A 19,033-nucleotide genomic window follows, 5' to 3' on the forward strand; every position below is an offset into this window, starting at 1 on the left:
TGGACCTCTGGTTTCCTTCTCCTGAGGACAATAATCAGTTCCTTCGTCTTGCTGATATTGAGTAAGTGGTTGCTGTTGTGCCACCTCTCAGCCAGATTTTCAATCTCCTTCCTATATGCTGATTCATCGCCACCTTCAACTTGGTCAATGACAGTGGTGTCGTCAGCAAATTTGAATACACCATTAGCCCCACAGGCATGAGCGTAAAGCGAGTTGAGCAGGGGCTAAGCTCACAGCCTTGTAGTGCATCTGTGCCGATGGAAATCGTGGGGCAGATGTGGTTGCCATTCCGAACTGACTGGGTTCTGCAGGTAAGGAAATTGAGCTTCCAATTGCATAAGGAGGTATTAAGGCCAAGGTCTTGGAGCTTATTGATCAGTTTTGAGGATAATGGTAATGAATGCTGGGTTGTAATGGATAAAGAGCATCCTGATGTATGCACCTTTGCTGTGCAGATGTTCCAGAGCTAATGAGATGGCATCTGCTGTAGACCTGTGGCTCTAGGAGCGGGTCCAACCAACTTCTCAGCAGGAATGGATACATTTCATCACTACCTCTCAAAACACTTTATCACCATGGGATGTAAGTGCTGCTGGACAATAGTCATTGAGGCAAGATACCACGTTCTTCTTGGGCTCCGGTATTACTGAAGCCTGCTTGAAACAGCTGTGTAACTCAGACTGCTGAAGTGAAAGGTTGAAGATCGCAGTGAGCACTCCAGCCAGTTGATCACCACAGGTCTTTAGAACTTGACCAGGTACCCTGTCCTCCAGCCAGTTGATCACCACAGGTCTTTAGAACTTGACCGGGTACCCTGTCCTCCAGCCAGTTGATCACCACAGGTCTCCAGCCAGTTGATCACTACAGGTCTTTAGTACTTGACCAGGTACCCTGTCTGGCCGGATGCTTTTTGTGGGTTCACCCTCCTGAAGACTGCCTACACGTTGGCCCCAGAAAGTGAAATCACAGGATCATCAGAGGCTGAAGGAGCTTGTGATGATTCCTCCATGTTTTGACAGTTAAAGCAAGCACAGAAGCGATTGAGCTCATCTGGAAGCAAAGCCCTATTGTTTCCTATGCCTTATAAGAGTTCCAGCACGTGCAGATTGTCTTGCGTTTATGGTACATGCTTCTGTGGGTGGAGCTTAGGAAGATGATGGCACCTAACAGCGACTCCTCTGCTTGAATCTTTGGACACAGCTTTATTTCTATCCCTGATATCTCTTTTTTTCCCTTTCAAGATTCTTTTGCCAAGACCCTGACCTGGAGTTATGCGCTTTCCGGAAATGGGACCTGTTCTCAGGGCCTCACGACCGGCAGCTTTTCGATATGACGAGGACGCAGCCAAGGAGACTAGCACGCCTTCAGGGTGCCGGGTTTTTGTGGCTCTGGAGACGGGTTGATTCGAGGTTTTGTGCTGCCGCCTGATCTGTTTTGGGAGTACACGGAAGATTGAAAGCGGCGAGCTGGATGCTGGCTGTGTGCCCAGGAATCCAAATTTTTTGGGCACAGAGCTCGGAAAAAGTGACACAGCAGACTTTTAACACCATAGGTCAGCGAGTTTTGTCATGTCTCCCCTCTCGCTGTGAAACGGGGATATCTCTTTTTCCCTTATTAGGGAGAGAGAGAGCCTGTGGTATGTCGAATTACTGAGTGAACGAGTAGTCTTGGGGTACTGCAAGCCTGTGTCTTTATTGATGCTTTGCTGCGTGCTTGAGTGCTCGTGGGGGGGGGGGTGCTGATATTTTTTACTGGTAGGGGAGGGGGGTCATTGCTTTGCTGCTGCTTGTGTGTGGTGGGGGAGCTGGGAGGGCTTTGGGGTTCTCACATTCAACTATCATTCATTGTCTGGGACACTCCTCTGCTTTCGAGGATGTTTACGAAGAAAAAGAATTTCAGGATGTGTATTGTACACATTTCTCTGACATCAAATGCACCTGTTGAAACCTGTTCAAGAGGCTGTGATGTGGGAATTGGGGAGGATGAAAGAAAATAGAGTTAGGATGTCTGAAGAGTTAGCACAGGCAAAGAAGCCAAATGGCAATCTCCATTACAATATATTGCAATAATTTTAAGACAAGCAGGTTCTCATTCCTGCTTCTCAACTCTCCACTGTTGTTCACACATCAATAAGAAATGAGAATAGGCCTCCTTTCCTTCGATTATGTCTATAATCGCTCCTTGGAAAAGCTGAGCACATATAGTACTGGCAACACACATCAAAGTTGCTGGTGAACGCAGCAGGCCAGGCAGCATCTCTAGGAAGAGGTACAGTCGACGTTTCAGGCCGAGACCCTTCGTCAGGACTGACTGAAGGAAGAGTCAGTAAGAGATTTGAAAGTGGGAGGGGGAGGGGGAGATCCAAAATGATAGGAGAAGACAGGAGGGGGAGGGATGCAGCCAAGAGCTGGACAGGTGATTAGCAAAGGGGATATGAGAGGATCATGGGACAGGAGGTCCGGGGAGAAAGACAAGGTGGGGGGGGGGGAACCAGAGGATTGGCAAGGAGTATACTCAGAGGGACAAAGGGAGAAAAAGGAGAGTGAGAGAAAAAATGTGTGTATAAAAATAAATAACGGATGGGGTACGAGGGGGAGGTGGGGCATTAGCGGAAGTTAGAGAAGTCAATGTTCATGCCATCAGGTTGGAGGCTACCCAGACGGAATATAGGGTGTTGTTCCTCCAACCTGAGTATGGCTTCATCTTTACAGTAGAGGAGGCCGTGGATAGACATGTCAGAATGGGAATGGGATGTGGAATTAAAATGTGTGGCCACTGGGAGATCCTGCTTTCTCTGGCGGACAGAGCGTAGGTGTTCAGCAAAGCGGTCTCCCAGTCTGCGTCAGGTCTCGCCAATATATAGAAGGCCACATCAGGAGCACCGGACGCAGTATATCACCCCAGCTGACTCACAGGTGAAGTGTTGCCTCACCTGGAAGGACTGTCTGGGGCCCTGAATGGTGGTAAGGGAGGAAGTGTAAGGGCATGTGTAGCAGTTGTTCTGCTTACAAGGATAAGTGCCAGGAGGGAGATCAGTGGGGAGGGATGGGGGGGATGAATGGACAAGGGAGTCGCATAGGGAGCGATCCCTGCGGAAAGCAGGGGCGGGGGGAGGGAAAGATGTGCTTAGTGGTGGGATGCCGTTGGAGGTGGCGGAAGTTACAGAGAATAATATGTTGGACCCGGAGGCTGGTGGGGTGGTAGGTGAGGACCAGGGGAACCCTATTCCTAGTGGGGTGGCGGGAGGATGGAGTGAGAGCAGATGTGCGTGAAATGGGGAAGATGCGTTTGAGAGCAGAGTTGATAGTGGAGGAAGGGAAGCCCATTTCTTTAAAAAAGGAGGACATCTCCCTCGTCCTAGAATGAAAAGCCTCATCCTGAGAGCAGATGCAGCGAAGACGGAGGAATTGCGAGAAGGGGATGGCATTTTTGCAATAGACAGGATGAGAAGAGGAATAGTCCAGATAGCTGTGAGAGTCAGTAGGCTTATAGTAGACATCAGTGGATAAGCCGTCTCCAGAGACAGAGACAGAAAGATCTAGAAAGGGGAGGGACATGTCGGAAATGGACCAGGTAAACTTGAGGGCAGGGTGAAAGTTGGAGGCAAAGTTAATAAAGTCAACGAGCTCAGCATGCGTGCAGGAAGCAGCGCCAATGCAGTCGTCGATGTAGTGAAGGAAAAGTGGGGGACAGGTACCAGAATAGGCACGGAACATAGATTGTTACACAAAGCCAACCAAAAGGCAGGCATAGCTAGGACCCATACGGGTGCCCATATCTACACCTTTAGTTTGGAGGAAGTGGGAGGAGCCAAAGGAGAAATTATTAAGATTATTAATTCCGCTAGACAGAGCAGAGTGGTGGTAGAGGGGAACTGGGTAGGTCTGGAATCCAAAAAGAAGTGGAGAGCTTTGAGACCTTCCTGATGGGGGATGGAAGTATATAGGGACTGGACATCCATGGTGAAAATAAAGCGGTGGGGGCCAGGGCAGTACATATAGTACTGCGTACTCTTGTAATTTTCTTCCACAACTCCCATACCTTCCAATAGAGTTACATAGGTTGTTTCAAAGATGTATTAGATGAACCCATTTCCAACAAAACAATGTATAAAATCTTCCACATTTACCGAGGAACATAACATGCTGGTCTACATGTCACCCTCAATCAGGGTGAATGAATAGCCACCATGGGTCAGGAAGACTAGCCTAGCTTCTTTCTCATAAGGTCAAATATAGAGTCATTGAGAGATACAACAAGAATCAGCCCATCAAGTCAATTGTGACTATGAAATGCCCATTTATTCTAACCCTACATTATTCTCACTTTTTATTCTCCTCACATTCAATTCAATTTCCTCCAGATTCTGCTGCTTTCTTTGACAGCAGCTGAAATTTAAAATGGCCAATTAACGTACTCACCAGCCGGTGGTGTAGTGGCATCATCACCAGACTTTGAGGCGAGTGGTCCCGTGTTCGAATCCGGCCGGCTCCCTGCACGCTTTCCATCTGTGGTGGATTGAACGTCGAGCTGGCAAATCAGCCTCGTAAGAAAACAGACAAAATGCTAAAGAAGGTTTCTGCCTGACACACCACAAAGGCATGGAGAGGAATAATTATAACCAATTAACCTACTAACATACATCCCTATGGGATGTTTGAAGAAATTGGAGAAGCCAACACAGTCACAAAAAGAATGGGCAAACTCCACAATGGTAGCACTGGGGTGAGGATTGAACCGAGTCTCTGGCAGTGAGAAGCAGTGGCTCTGCTACCCTGGAACATCCCGATTTTAATGGCTCATTTTCCCTACTGCACAACAGATTACTTACTGAGCCCAGCAATTGGGGAAGATGAACTTTGTGAAGATGGGTTAAGGCAAAAGTATAAAAGGGTACTTCACCAGAACTTACAGAGTATTCTATTTTACTTGCAATTGAAATCCTTTGACGGTCTTTGTTATTTTACTTAGGCACAGCAGCCAAGTTGCAGACAGCAAGATTGCACAAAGGGCAAATCATTGAATGACTATTAATTCGAATCAGTTTGGAATGCTGGCCAATGCATGGAAAATGTTCCAGGATATTTAAAGTCCCACTGAACCAGGGAACAGGCAGATGTGGTTTGCTTAATGGCTTTTTGGAAAGCTGGCATGTGTGGAAAGAAATACTGAGGTTCTGGCGAACTCTAAGCTCCAACAGTTTGGTTGATTAGAAAACATTTTCCTTAGTGCAGAACATTTCAGGAAGTCTTGACATCACTTTGGCAACTTGGCTTGTACTGAGTTCCTGTGTTAAAATACTTTACACAGCACTTTTGGCTTCTGGCTAGAACAATTAAATAAATGAGTCACAAATCGAGAGAGACAAATAACTAATTTCACACCATTTTCAGAAACACTTTCTTCAAAGTAACCATCCATTCAAACAATTCTCAATTTCTAAAACATATTTTTAAATAAATCAAATACTGCTGAATTTCAATTGTAGAAAAACTTGGAACAAATCCAGGTGCCTTTGCCTTTATGATTTGAGCAATACTTCATTCAAAAGGTTTGGGAATAACTCATATAGTCATAATGGATAGGAATGACTCAAATTTCAAGCACTGTTCCAAGAAAGTAAGAAAACTAGAACACTGACTCTTTCCCTAATTGTATCTTTGTTGTTCCTTGAGTGGAATCATGTATACTTGTAAAAAATAAGTTAGCTACCACTTCACCAGCCTCCACGTCCAGCCATTCTCCATAACTTCCGCCATCTCCAGCAAGATCACAACACCAAGCACATCTTTCCCTTCCCCACTTTCTGCTTTTTGCAAGGATCACTCCCTACGAGACTCCCTTATCCATTCATTCCTCCCCACTGATCTCCCTCCTGTCACCTATTCTTGCAAGTGGAACAAGTGCTACACCTGCCCTCACTACCATTCAGGGCCCTAAACAGTCCTTCCAGGTAAGGCAGCACTTCAGCTGTGAGTCTGTTGGGGTCATCGACTGTATCTGGTGCTCCCGGTGTGAACCCCTGTATATCAGTGAGACCCCACACAGATTGAGAGACTGCTTCACCGAGCACCTAACCTTTCATCTGCCAGAAAAAGCGGGATCTCTCAGTGGCCACCCATTTTAATTTTACTTCCCATTCCCATTCCTACATGTCAGTCCATGGCCTCCTCTACTGTCGTGATGAGGCCACACTCAGGTTGGAGGAACAACACCTTATATTCCGTCTGGGTAGCCTCCAACCTGATGGTATGAACATTGATTCTCGAACTTCTGGCAATGGCCCCCTCCCATTCACCATTCCCCAATCCCTTTTCCCTTATTCACCTTATCACCTTACCTGCCTGTCACCTCCTTCTAGTGCTCCTCCCCCTTTTCTTTCTTCCATTGCCTTCTGTCCTCTCCTATCAGGTTCCCCCTTCTCCAGCCCTGTATCTCTTTCACCAATCAACTTCCCAGCGCTTTACTTCATCCCTCCCCCACCTCCTGGTTTCACCTATCACCTTGTGGTTCTTCCTCCCCTCCCCCCACTCTCTTACCCTGACTCCTCATCTTTTCTCCAGTCCTGAGGGTCTCAGCCCAAAACGTCGACTGTACTCTTTTCTATAGATGCTGTCTGGCCTGCTGAGCTCCTCCAGCATTTTATGTTGTGTTGACTACTGTAGTCATCTATTTTTCACCAGAAGCCATCTACTGGCTTTCCAATTTCTACAGGTGAAGCACTTTACCGTGTTTTATCATGGTAAGAAAGCCAGACTGTGATGGACAGGAAGGCTCTACGATAGGTAGTCAAAATGACCCAACACATCATCAGCAACGGCTTACCCACCATCAAAGTGCCAGTAACATCATCAATGATCCCGCCCACCCTTCTCATAGACTTTTTGTCCCACTCACATCAGGGAGGAGGCTACGTAGCATCCATACCAGGACCACCAGCCTCAGAAACAATTACTTTTCCCAAACCATCAGACTGGTCAACACCGCTACCCATTAACCTCATCCGTCCACACCCCCCACCACCACTACTTTATCATTTCCTGTCAGTCACCTTCTGTACATGTTCCATCAGGAAGGTGGTACAGGAGCCTCAGGACTCACACCACCAGGTTCAGGAACAGTTCTTACCCCTCAACCATCAGGCTTTTGAACCAAAGGGGACAACTTCACTTGCCCCATCACTGAACTGTTCCCACAGTCTATAGACTTACTTTCAATGACTCTTCATCTCCATCAAGCAGTGCTGGATAAATTCCCAAGGCGCCCCAGAAGTAAAAAACCCAGAGCCCAGGACATGCCTTCTTCTCATTGTTACCATCAGGAAGGAGGTACAGAAGCCTGAAGTTAGACACTTAGCGATTCAGGAACAGCTTCTTCCCCTCTACCATACTATTCCTAAATGGACATTGAACCTGTGTACACTACCTCACCTTTTTTTAAATATATATATATATATATAGGCATTCGTTAGTCTTATGAGACCGTGGATTTGCGCCTTGGAAGGTTTCCAGGGCGCAGGCCTCGGCAAGGTTGTATGGAAGACCAGCAGTTGCCCATGCCGCATGTCTCCCCTCTCCATGCCACCGATGTTGTCCAAGGGAAGGGCATTAGGACCCATACAGCTTGGCACCGGTGTCGTCGCAGAGCAATGTGTGGTTAAGTGCCTTGCTCAAGGACACACACGCTGCCTCGGCTGGGGCTCGAACTAGCTACCTTCAAATCACTAGATGAACGCCTTAACCACTTGGCCACGCGCCAACACATGTTAATATATATCACTTCTGTTTTTGCGCTATTTTAATCTATTCAATATACATATATATGCTTACTGTAATCAATGTATTTATTTACTTATTTTCTTTCTATATTATCATGTATTGCATTGAACTGCTGCTGCTAAGTTAACAAATTTCACAACACATGCCGGTGATAATAAACCTGATTCTCATTCTGATTCACCTCATGTTTCAACATTTTTTTGCTTATTTATTTACTATTATTATTATTTTCTTTCTTTTTTATTTTTGCAGACTTGTTGTCTGCCCTCTTGGTGCAGTCAAAGATTCAAAGTACATTTATTACCAAAGAATGTATCAAATTATACAGTCTTGAGATTCATTTGCTTACAGGTAGCCACAAAGCAAGAAACCCAAAAGATCTCAGTTAAAGAAAAAAATAAAAATAAAAGACCAACACCCAACATACAAGAGAATGAAAAAAAAACACAAATCACGCAAACAATTGAAGCGAACAACAACATTCCAAACCAAATTTGAACCAAATCAGCCTTTCACTGATTCTATTATGCTTCTCGGATTTATTGAATATTCCTGCAAGAAAATGAATCTCAGGGTTGATGACATATAAGCACTTCAATAGTAAATTTACTTTGAGCTTTGAGCTTCGAACTCCTGTGTCTAGTGTTACTTTATAGGCATGCAATCAATCTATGTATATAAGCTATCTGAAGTATTTATATTTATTTTTATTATTGTGTTCTTTATCCTATTGTGAGTTTTTTGTGCTGCAAAGTAGTAATTATTTTGTTCTCCTTTACACTTATGTACTGAAAATAACTTTAAACAATTTTGAATCTTGAAGCAGTTGAGGATGACTCTCTCTAGAGACTTTCTTTGCTCTTGTTTCCCTATCTGTGATTTACCAATGCACTTATTCAATGAGGAACCTGCTCTTGAAGTACAGGAAAATATGCAAATACAGAAATAAGCCACTAAAATCAAAATATTTCAGGTAATAGAGCCGTTGCCTCTGAACGCCAGAGAACTGGGTTCAATCCTAACCTCAGTGCTATCTGTGAGGAATTTGCCCAAATATAACGTAGCAGAAAGCATAAGCAAAGAAGTAAATACTCATAATGTAAAACGATAAAAAGTAAGATTTCTTATGTGTGGATGTAGAATAGGGGACCTCAGAGTGTCATAATCATGACTATCTTCAAAAAAAGAGACACATTGACTTGTGGTTACTACAGAGGAGTCTCAGAGTCTGCCTCAGGGAAAGTCATAACGAGCATCCATCTGAGCTACTGTCTCCCAGTGGCCGAGGAGGTTCTGCTCAAGTTACAGCGTGGGTATAGTGGATATGATCTTCAGCGTGTGACAATTCCAGAGGAAGAGGGAGCAGCTCCAGCCATTATATAATTAGTCTGCTTCAGTCTCACTGAAGCTTTTCAGTGCGCCAACCAGGTGAGAACATGGAGCTCCCTCTCCTCAAAGTCAACTAATGACAGAAATTCGTCTCCATCTTAAATTTCTTCCCCGGTGGCACTCAAACCACTAGGTTTAGCCAGTCTCAGTGAAGACTAGAAGACCATAAAACATAGGAGCAGCATTAGGCTATTTGGCCCATCAAGCCTGCTCCACCATTCTATCGCAGATGATTTATTTTCCCTTACAATCCTATTCTCCTGCTTTCTCCCTGCAACCTTTGATGTCCTAGCTAATTAAGAACCTATCAACTTCCACTTTAACCCAATGACTTGGCATCCATGGCCAGCTGTAGCAGTAAGTTCCACAGATTCACCACTCCCTGGCTAAAGAAATTCTGGTATCTAAGAAGAATGGTGTCTAAGATACATATTGTTAATGGCACCCTTGATATGTGTGGTAAGGTTGTTTTCTTTCTCACTTCACTCTGCTGAGGATATTACCTTCTGCATGAACTGTTTCAGGTTGCAATGATCCAGGTCTGAATTTCATGAGTTCCAAAGATCTACTTTTACTGTATTCTTCATGGCTTTTCTCGGGTGCATTTTCTCTGATCCATTCCTATTTGTGAGGCTGGATTGACGTTACACACTATCCCGGAGCAACACCGTGCTTCATCACAGCTTGGCTTTCACTTGAAATCAACGTTTCAGGCTCACGCAATCAGTATTCGTTCTGCTTTCTTTTCTTCACAACCAGTGGGTTTAGTTATAGACACCGCACCTGTCTTCATTGTGAAGTGACCTGCCATCACAGCTACTTCAGATTACACAGAAACGTTGCGCTCCTTGTGATGAAATTAGTTCCTGAAAGTGGTCGGGAAATTTCCCGCCGTTTTCTTGCTGAACCGCAGAGGCAGGTTACTGAAGGTTTCTGTACTCGCCACATTGTTGGATGCATCAATATCAATTTCAACTGTCCAAAACGGAAAGCTCTGTCTAATATATAACAAATATGAAGGACTATCAAAACTGTTGTTGATCTTAGCACAGATTTCAGCCCTGGCTACATGCTGTGATGACTTCTGATATATGGGCTTTGCTGGATACAGAATGTCACAGGACTTACACCATATGATCATAAGACTAAACATATAGGAGAAGATTTAGGCCATTCTGCTGGTCTATCATGACTAACATTCAATCATGGCTGATTTATTTTCCCTCTCAACCCCATTCTCCTGCCTCCTCCCCATAACCTTTGAAGTCCTGACTAATTGAGAACCTTTCAGCCTCCATTTTAAGTATAGCCAATAGCTCGACAGACTCACCACCCTGTGGTTGAAGAAATCTGGCTAAAGCCTCCATCCTCTGTTAGCTGTTCACGTGCTTAGATGTCGTCTGCTCTGATGGGATTCAAGTTGGTCGACACCATGCAGGATGGGAGACTGGATAGGTTGGGGCCGTTCTCCCTGGAGCTTAGGAGACTTAGTGGAAACCTTATAGACATTTATAAAACAGCATAGATAAGGTAAATGGTCAGAGTCTTCTTTCCAGGGTAAGAGAGTCTGAAACTAGAGGGCATCGAGGGTACGTATTTAAAGGGGTCGTCAGGGGCAAGCTTTTCACACACTGGGTGATTGGTGTATAGAACGGATCAAACAGTAGAGGCAGGTACAATTACAGTGTTCAAAAATCAGTCTCACAGGTACGTACATGGATAAGGAATATTTAAAAGGATATGTGCCAAGTGTTTGCGCAATTAGCATAGATGACATCTTAGGGCCTTTATCTATGCTGTATGAACTCTGGAACAATCGCTTATACAGTACTATTTCCAGTGTTTCTATTACTCCATTCCTTTCTTCTCATAAAAGGTGTAATTGACACTGTTACACACACTAAATGGTGGAGGAACTCAGCAGGTCGGGCTGCATCTATGGAGGGAAATAAAGAGTCCACATTTTGGACAGAGACCCTTCAACAGCAATTAATCTCAGGGTACTATTGCACCAGGGGTCTCCACCCTAGGGTCCACAGACCCCTTACTTAATGGTATTGGTCCATGGCATAAAAAAGGTTGGGAACCTCTATGTTACACTCTTACTAGTTAATTGAAAAGCAAAGATCGCATCTTATGTTATCTAATGCTTTTCCTCAGACATGTCTTTACCTGAAGCCAACCTGAAATGAAGTCAATTAATTCAATCTTTTCTTCACTTAATGTTAAATAATGCTTTCCACAGGATGTAAACTGGTTTATCACAATATTATCAGTCAAGTAATGAATGATATGTCAGAAGTCAAATGAAGCGCATGATGCCATTTGTTAGAAGTATATCTTACAGAATACGTGAGCTAATTTATTCTATGGAAGTAGTTCCGTTGTTCAAAGATTGGATAGAATTTCTAAGAAATTCTGCCTCATATCACTTTTAAAAGAATTTATTTTCGACGGCTGGAAGTACTGACAGTATTCAGTATATACCGACAGTATTCCCTGTCTATAAAGATTGCTGAGAATAGTTTAGTTTAAAGTGGGTCGTAATTGCTGATGGTGCAGAATAATGCTAGAATCCTATTGTGGGGAATACAGCTCTGCATTGCTTAAGACAGACCTGATGTGCAGACACTGAATTGTTTCTAGGAATACTGATCTTATTAAATGCTAATGGTATTAGATGAGACAGATTTACTGGCATTGCTGGGACTTGTCTCCCTGCTTCTCTCTTGTCGTCCAACTGCTATCTGGTTCCGAGAAAAGTTGCTGTTTCAAATCTAATAAATCAAATGGGATTAAGTGATTGAATGCAAGGAGAACAGATGAAATAATCTCAGATCAAATTCAAATTTACAAATGTACTGTTTGAGTTCACTGACAATGTATAACAATAAGATGAGAGCACCTTATACACCATTAAACATTGCTTTACAACCCTGATCCAATATTAAGCATAGAACATAGAGCACAGCACAGGCCCTTTGGCCTATGATGCTGTGCCAAACTTTTAGCCTACTTCTGACATTCTTCCCTATACTTTCCTCCAATCACCTTAAAATTAAAATTAAATCTTTTGGAAGGTAGGCCTCAAAATTCCCGGCCTTGCTTGCTTTTGGCGACCGAGGTTGAGGTCGAATCGTTCGGACAGGGATGGCGCTCAGTACTCGTTATCGGAGAGCTGATCAGAGCTCGAAGTTTTCAGATGACTCAGAGTCGGATTGTGGTCGGCGTGGCAGGGAGAGTTTTTCTTCCCTCTCCGGACTGCGTGAGATGTGCGACATTTGAGAAACTTTGAAGTTTACTGTGCTCATGGACTTTCTTCATCAAGTTATGGTATTGTGCACTGTTGTAACTATATGTATAATTATGTGGTTTTGTCAGTTTTTTCAGTCTTGGTTTGTCCTGTGTTTTGTGATATCACACCGGAGGAAATAATGTATCATTTCTTAATGCATGCATTACTAAATGACAATAAAAGGGGACTATGTGTCTTCATAATCTAAATTATGCCTCCTTGCATTAACTATTTCCACCCTGAAAATGTTTATTTTTTAAGTTACCCTACAAACTGTAAAATTTCTACAGAGATAGACCATGGAACAGGCCTTCCAGCCAATGAACCGTACCACCCAGCGAACCATCTATTTGACCCTAGCCTTGTCATGGTACGGATTGGGGTCCCTTTAAATTTACTTTGTTTATGTTATGATCCGGACCGGTGACTCCCTGTTTCCCTTTGGTGCCCTGTTTTCCCGTGTCCCTCGGCCTTGGTGATTAGAGGCAATTTACTCTCAGTTGAACCAGTAGTTTATCGTCTCCGGCTTTTAGCTGTTCGGTGCGAGAGCGTCTGCAAAGTCACCAAGGTACGGCATGCCAATGTCATCTGGCCGGAGCAAGCCTAGTCTCCACCCAAAGCGAGTGCCGGTAATTCGCCTTTCCTCACCAGAGCAACCCTGTCAAGTTACCTCGCCAAAGCGAGCCTGCAAAGTTTCCTCATCGAGGTGGGTCCGTCAATTAACCCGCCGGAGGGAATCAAGAACTGCTGTCTACTGTTCCCTGGCCGAGTTGAGAACTCGTCACTATCTGGAATACCAAGTCAAGTCTTGGTCCTGGCGGCATCCAAGTTCCAAGTCAAGTCCTAGCCCTGGCAGCATCCAAGTTCCGAGCCAAGTCCTGGCCCTGGCGGCACCCTAGTTCCGAGCCAAGTCCTGGCCCTGGCAGCATCCAAGTTCCGAGTCAAGTCCTGGCCCGTGATTCTTGTCCTATCTCCCCCCCCCCATCGTCTGAATCCCTTCTCTGCCCCCCTCGCCTGCACTTCGGTCTAGTTCTATCTCCGGAGCTAGATAGGTACTGTCTGGTGTTCTTTCGTGTTGGTCTTGTCTTGTCCTCGCCTTGGTGGGGTAAGTCAGGCCGTCTTGCCGTTGCCCCACAGGGGGTCTTGTCTTGTCTTGTCCTCGCCTCCGTGGGGTAAGTCTGGCCATCTTGCCGTTGCCCCATGAGGGGTCATGTTTTGTCTTGTCTTGTCCTCGCCTCCGTGGGTAAGTCAGGCCATCTTGCCATTGCCCCGCAGGGGGGTCATGAGTCCCAGCCCTATGTCCTGTACCCAAGGAGGGATCCCGGCTCTGTGTTCTGTGTATGTGTCCATGGTTCTATGTACCTGCTCTCCCGAGACTGAGGCTCTGTTTTTCCATGTTCCTCCTCTCCCTAGCTCATGTCATGCCCCTGCCTGGTTCTGGGGTCCGAGCCCAAGGCAAGACCCAGGTACTGGGTCCTTGCCCAGTCCCTGGCTCAGAGTCCATACCGTAACCTCTTCATGTCGCCTCTAGTTCTGGGATCCAATTCCGAGTCCTAGCCCAGATCCTTGTCCCAGCCTAGTCGTAGTCCTGAGTCCTTGTCCAGTTCGCCATTCCTGCTTCTGCTTTGCTCTCCTAGTATCAAACAATAATCTCAATTTAATTAACCTCACAAGATGTGTCTTGCATTTGGGTCCACCCTTGCTCCCAATGCCCCACCATTGAGACAAACCTAATCACAGGACAATTTACAATGTACAATTAACCCACTAACTGGCACATCTTCGGAATGTGGGAGGAAAGTGGAGCACCCAGAGGTCACCTACACATGTCACAGGGGAGGACATACAAACTCCTTACAGAGAATGCCAGGATTGTACTCCGAACTCTGACGCCTGAGTCGCAATAGCATCATGTTGGCCGCTATGCTACTATGGCGCCCAAGTAAGTGGGAAAGAGAAAGGATGATATGCTAATTTATTATCTTATAGAGGTACATAAAGTCATGAGGGGTGTAGGTAAGCCACTGTTTTTTGTTTCCAGGGTACAGAAGTCTGCAACTAGAGAACATAGATTTAAGGTGAGAGGTGAATGATTTCAAAGGAACATTCTGGAGCAACATTCTGCTTGCAGAGGTGGTGGGTATATGGATCAAGCTGCCAAAGCAAGCTGTAGGTGTGAATACAATTACAATGTTTGGAAGATACTTGGGCAAGTACATGGGTATTAAATATTTAGAGGGATATGCACCAAGCACGGGCAAATGAAACTAGCTCAGACAGACATCTTGACTGCATGGATACATTGTGCCAAGTGGCCTGTTTATATCTGTATAACTCAATGGCTCTATGATTCAGAACACTGTTGAAATTATGAGTGCAAACAGCTTAACTCTGCTTTCAGTCCTGAGCTGTTTAAATAGTTTATGTTGGAAGAACAAAGTCTATTTTGACACTAGATAATTCAGGAATTTGGAAAATTGTATGTGCATGAGCTGGTATCATTAAGTAACCTACAATGAAGAATAAGTTATCTCAATAAAGTTTTAAACACCAGACTTCTGCAGATGTTAGAAATCCAGAATAATACACACAAAATGATGGAGGAAATCCGCAGGGCAGGCTATGGAGGGGATTAAACAATTGATATTTTGGCTGAGACTTTCCATGAAGTCTATTTCGATGCCACCGTTGTATAGTATTTTATTAAAGTTATTAACCTATAAAGTTAATTCTGTTTTCTCTTTCCAGAGGTGCTGTATTTTCTATTTTGTTTTATAAAATGTTATAATTTTTTTAAATAAAAGTTACATTATGAATAAAGTTAAAGACAAGTTATGCTTTGTCCACCCATAAACCAGAAGCTAATGTCTGGTTTAAGTTCACATGATAACAATGCTGTTATACCTTTGCATTACTATGAACTAACTTCAGACAGTACTGTGCTGTGAAACACCTGCCACACAAGAAGGGAAATAAAGTTACCTGAATGTGCAAGTTGGACAGAGAGGAGTGGGCTCCCAACACAAGTTAAAAAGGTCCAGTTTTTCCATCCACTAACCCTGACCCACCACCCCATTCCCCAGCTATCTCCCTTCACCAGTTCTAGACCTGCTAACCTCTTATTGTGCACTCAAAGTTATCATTATCCTCCGTTCACTGCTCCACAACTCAATTCAAGGCTCAGTTTTGTCTCACACTGCTGTATCCCTGAGCCATTTACCTGCATCCTGCCCTTATTTTTATGTTTTATATAATAGGCTTGCAGAAAGTTTTGAACAAAGAACTGAAGATCCATTTTTTTTTCCTAGGCCACGTTTCCTCATTACATCATTATTGGCAGTAAGAGTAAATGAGTCATATCTATATCATCATTGGGTTGTTTCTTTTATGTGTACATTTGTGCATTTCAGGATATAGCCAACTAAACAAAGTAAATAAGACTCATCACTTGTTTGTGAACTATGTAATTTTTTTTAAATTATGCAATACACTGAATTTCAGAACCGCCTAACTTTCATCATAGCATACACAGAAAACACTTCTCCATTCTCCTCCCACTGCACAGTCTTGTAAGATCCATATCTTACATAATGTGGATGCTTAAAGATTATCCTTTAGCAAAGGCTTCCATTAGTTGTAGAGTAAACAATGTTATGTGATGTTATGCTAAAATAATTTTGGGGAAAAGAGTCCTGAAGAAGGGTCTTGGCCCAAAACGTCAAATATTTGTCCAATTCCATAGATGCTGCCTGACCTGCTGAGTTCCTCCAGCATTTTGTGTGTGTTGCTTTGAATTGCCAGCATCTGCAGAATTTCTTGGGTTTATGACTGACTGTTTTCTAAATATATTTCATTCTTTACTTATGACATCTTGAATATTTTTATGGCCTAGATCTAGGGCTAGTTTAGGTGTGTATACTGTGGTTTCTCTGGTGTGAACCTTTCTGGAGAAGTCCTCACGCCTTGTCACAATGTGAATATAAGCCATTTGCAGCAATGACCCACATATTAAATGTGCTTCTTTGGTTGGCTCTATCTCTTCAATGACTCCAGTGGAACCAGACTTCCAAAGCAGAGGAACCATAGATACCATAATATCACATATTTAGTGCCAATATCCACTGACAAATTCCAGTCCTTGTCCAAAGAACTGCCCAATCTCACTTCTTCACCTGAGGTGAAGCATAGTTTTCTCAGCCTCCTGCTGATTGCCGGTGGACAGGTCCAAGACCAGGGATTTTCCAAGCTTTTCTCAGCCCTAGTCTCCCTTTTGCCCAGTGATCTGGAGTTAAATATGATACCTAAGTAACTTTGATGACCGAAGTGGGGCCCATTTTTCAAGGGTAAGTTTGGCGGAGGCATTGTATGTCTGGAACTTAATTGAGGTCCAGACTACTTGCTTTCTCACCTCCAAAGGTCTCCGTCACAATATTCATAAGTTCATTCATCTAAGGGTTGAGTAACTATCAGCTTACTGTTGGAATTAGCCAACGAAGGAATGAATTTTTGTTCATAAATGCCAGTGACATCAGCAAATGATGTACATCTTTAATTAGCTTTGAACTTGAACTGAGTGCAATGCTAGCAAGTAAAGAGTCAACTACATTGCTGTGGGAAGGGAGTCCCATCTGGGATTCACCAGGGAAGCACAGATAGAACTATAAATTTCCCTCTCTAAAGGGCATTAAGATATGGAAACCAAGTGTGTTTTTGGTAGCACCATTATGGTACAAGGTTTTTTTTAATTTCAACTTTCCTAGATTAAGTGAACTATTATTCTCTGATGATCCCTGATGAAGATGGCGGAGTCTGTCATCAAAACATCCATTATAATTGATACTTGTACCCAGCCGGAAGCCCAAGAAGGGCTGATTCGTGATACTCCCTAGCTGTGGTAATGGGATTTGAACTCATGCTTCACAAGCTCCCCATGTGCCCCGTGTCTCTGGATTACACGTCTGATAACACTGTCACAATATTACCGCTATCTCCAGGCACACAGGTGATTGCTGGCGGCATCACACTACTCGACACTGACAAGATGCTCCCTATGGATGAAATCACTTTCTTCTTTTCCATTTACCTCAGCCGAGTGGGCCAAAGGAATTTCAAGAATGGAATAGTTACCCAAGGCTACTGTTAAAAACTGCAGAATCTATTCATTAAAAAAATGATTTCAGAGGAAGGGTGTTAGCAAAACAGAGGCACAAATATGATAATTGAAATCTTAAAACAGTATATAAATCTTACTTATTTCTCATCCACGGACACTGCTCTGACTCAATTTGACCTATGGCCCTTTCTCATTTGGGTTCTCTTGACATTCTAGGGGGCTTTGTTTCTCATGTTTTTTCTGGGTAAGTATGATACTGGATATTTACCAGCTTGACTTGAAAAGGAGTGTTATTGTAATGGTAAGAATAATGAATGACAGCACACTTTCCTTGACAGAAATCCAGGTTCATTCCACTGACTTCTTCCCTCTTGTCCATACAATCCGTGCAGAAGACTGAACTCATCCATTGTATGTGAATGGAGATGTCAGAATGCAAAGATTCCCTCCCACGATTAAAGTCCTTAAATTATTTCACTGCTCTTCTCCTGCTGCTCATAAAAGTCTTTCACTGTCCTATACATACATACACATTATCTCTGCTCCCAATCTGGCTGACCAAAGTTCAAAGTAAATTTATTATCAAAGAGCACTGTCATCATTTACTACCTGGAGATTCATTTCCTTGCAAGCATTCACAATAGAAGAAAGGAATACATTAGAATCAATGAGAACTTATGCACAAACAAGGCTAGAATGGGATTCCTATTACTATAGTCCTCTTGGTAATAGTACCAGTCAATGTCTTGCATTCTAGTCCGCATACCTTACTCAGTCCCCCAGGACACAAAGTCCAGGTTTTAGGAGGATTTATACCTTTATTTATGAGATTGATTAACCATCTCTCATTAAGACAGGACCCTGAGGCAGAAGGAAGAATTCAGTTAAGTGGAGACACAACTGAGGCTGCTTATGCCAGAAATCTGGAGAAACACATTTTTGTGAGCGTGTTGCTAGGGAATTCAGTTATTTGCACAATTTCAGCACTTGGGGATACACATACTCCATTTCCCTCATATTAGGAGGTGTAGAATCATTTCTGAGCTCTCTTCCAAAATTCAATATACCTTCAGGTATTTGACTCTTATGTCAAATAAATGAGTTACTTATCGTCCCAAATCCTGTCCCCGCCCTGTTTTCCCAGATCTCTTTTAATATTGCTGTTTAACAGAGCCCTGGGCAATGGTCAAAAGTGGATTAAAGCATTCTCCTGTAGCTTCTCTATGCCTTCTCTATAGAAACCCAGCCAGCACCAAGAATATGCATACGAAACTACAAAATACGAGCAGCATTCAGCAACTCAAGCTTGCTCCCACATTCAATGAGGTAATGACTGATCAGACTGCAAACCTCAGTCCCACTTTCCCAACCACCTCCAGTAACCTTTCACCCCCTTACATGTCAGGAATTTATCTACCTATGCCTGAAAGTCTCTGCATGAGAAGTTATCCTTTATAA

The sequence above is a fragment of the Mobula birostris genome, chromosome 25, assembly GCF_030028105.1.
Source record: "Mobula birostris isolate sMobBir1 chromosome 25, sMobBir1.hap1, whole genome shotgun sequence".
Classification (NCBI taxonomy): Eukaryota; Metazoa; Chordata; class Chondrichthyes; order Myliobatiformes; family Myliobatidae; genus Mobula; species Mobula birostris.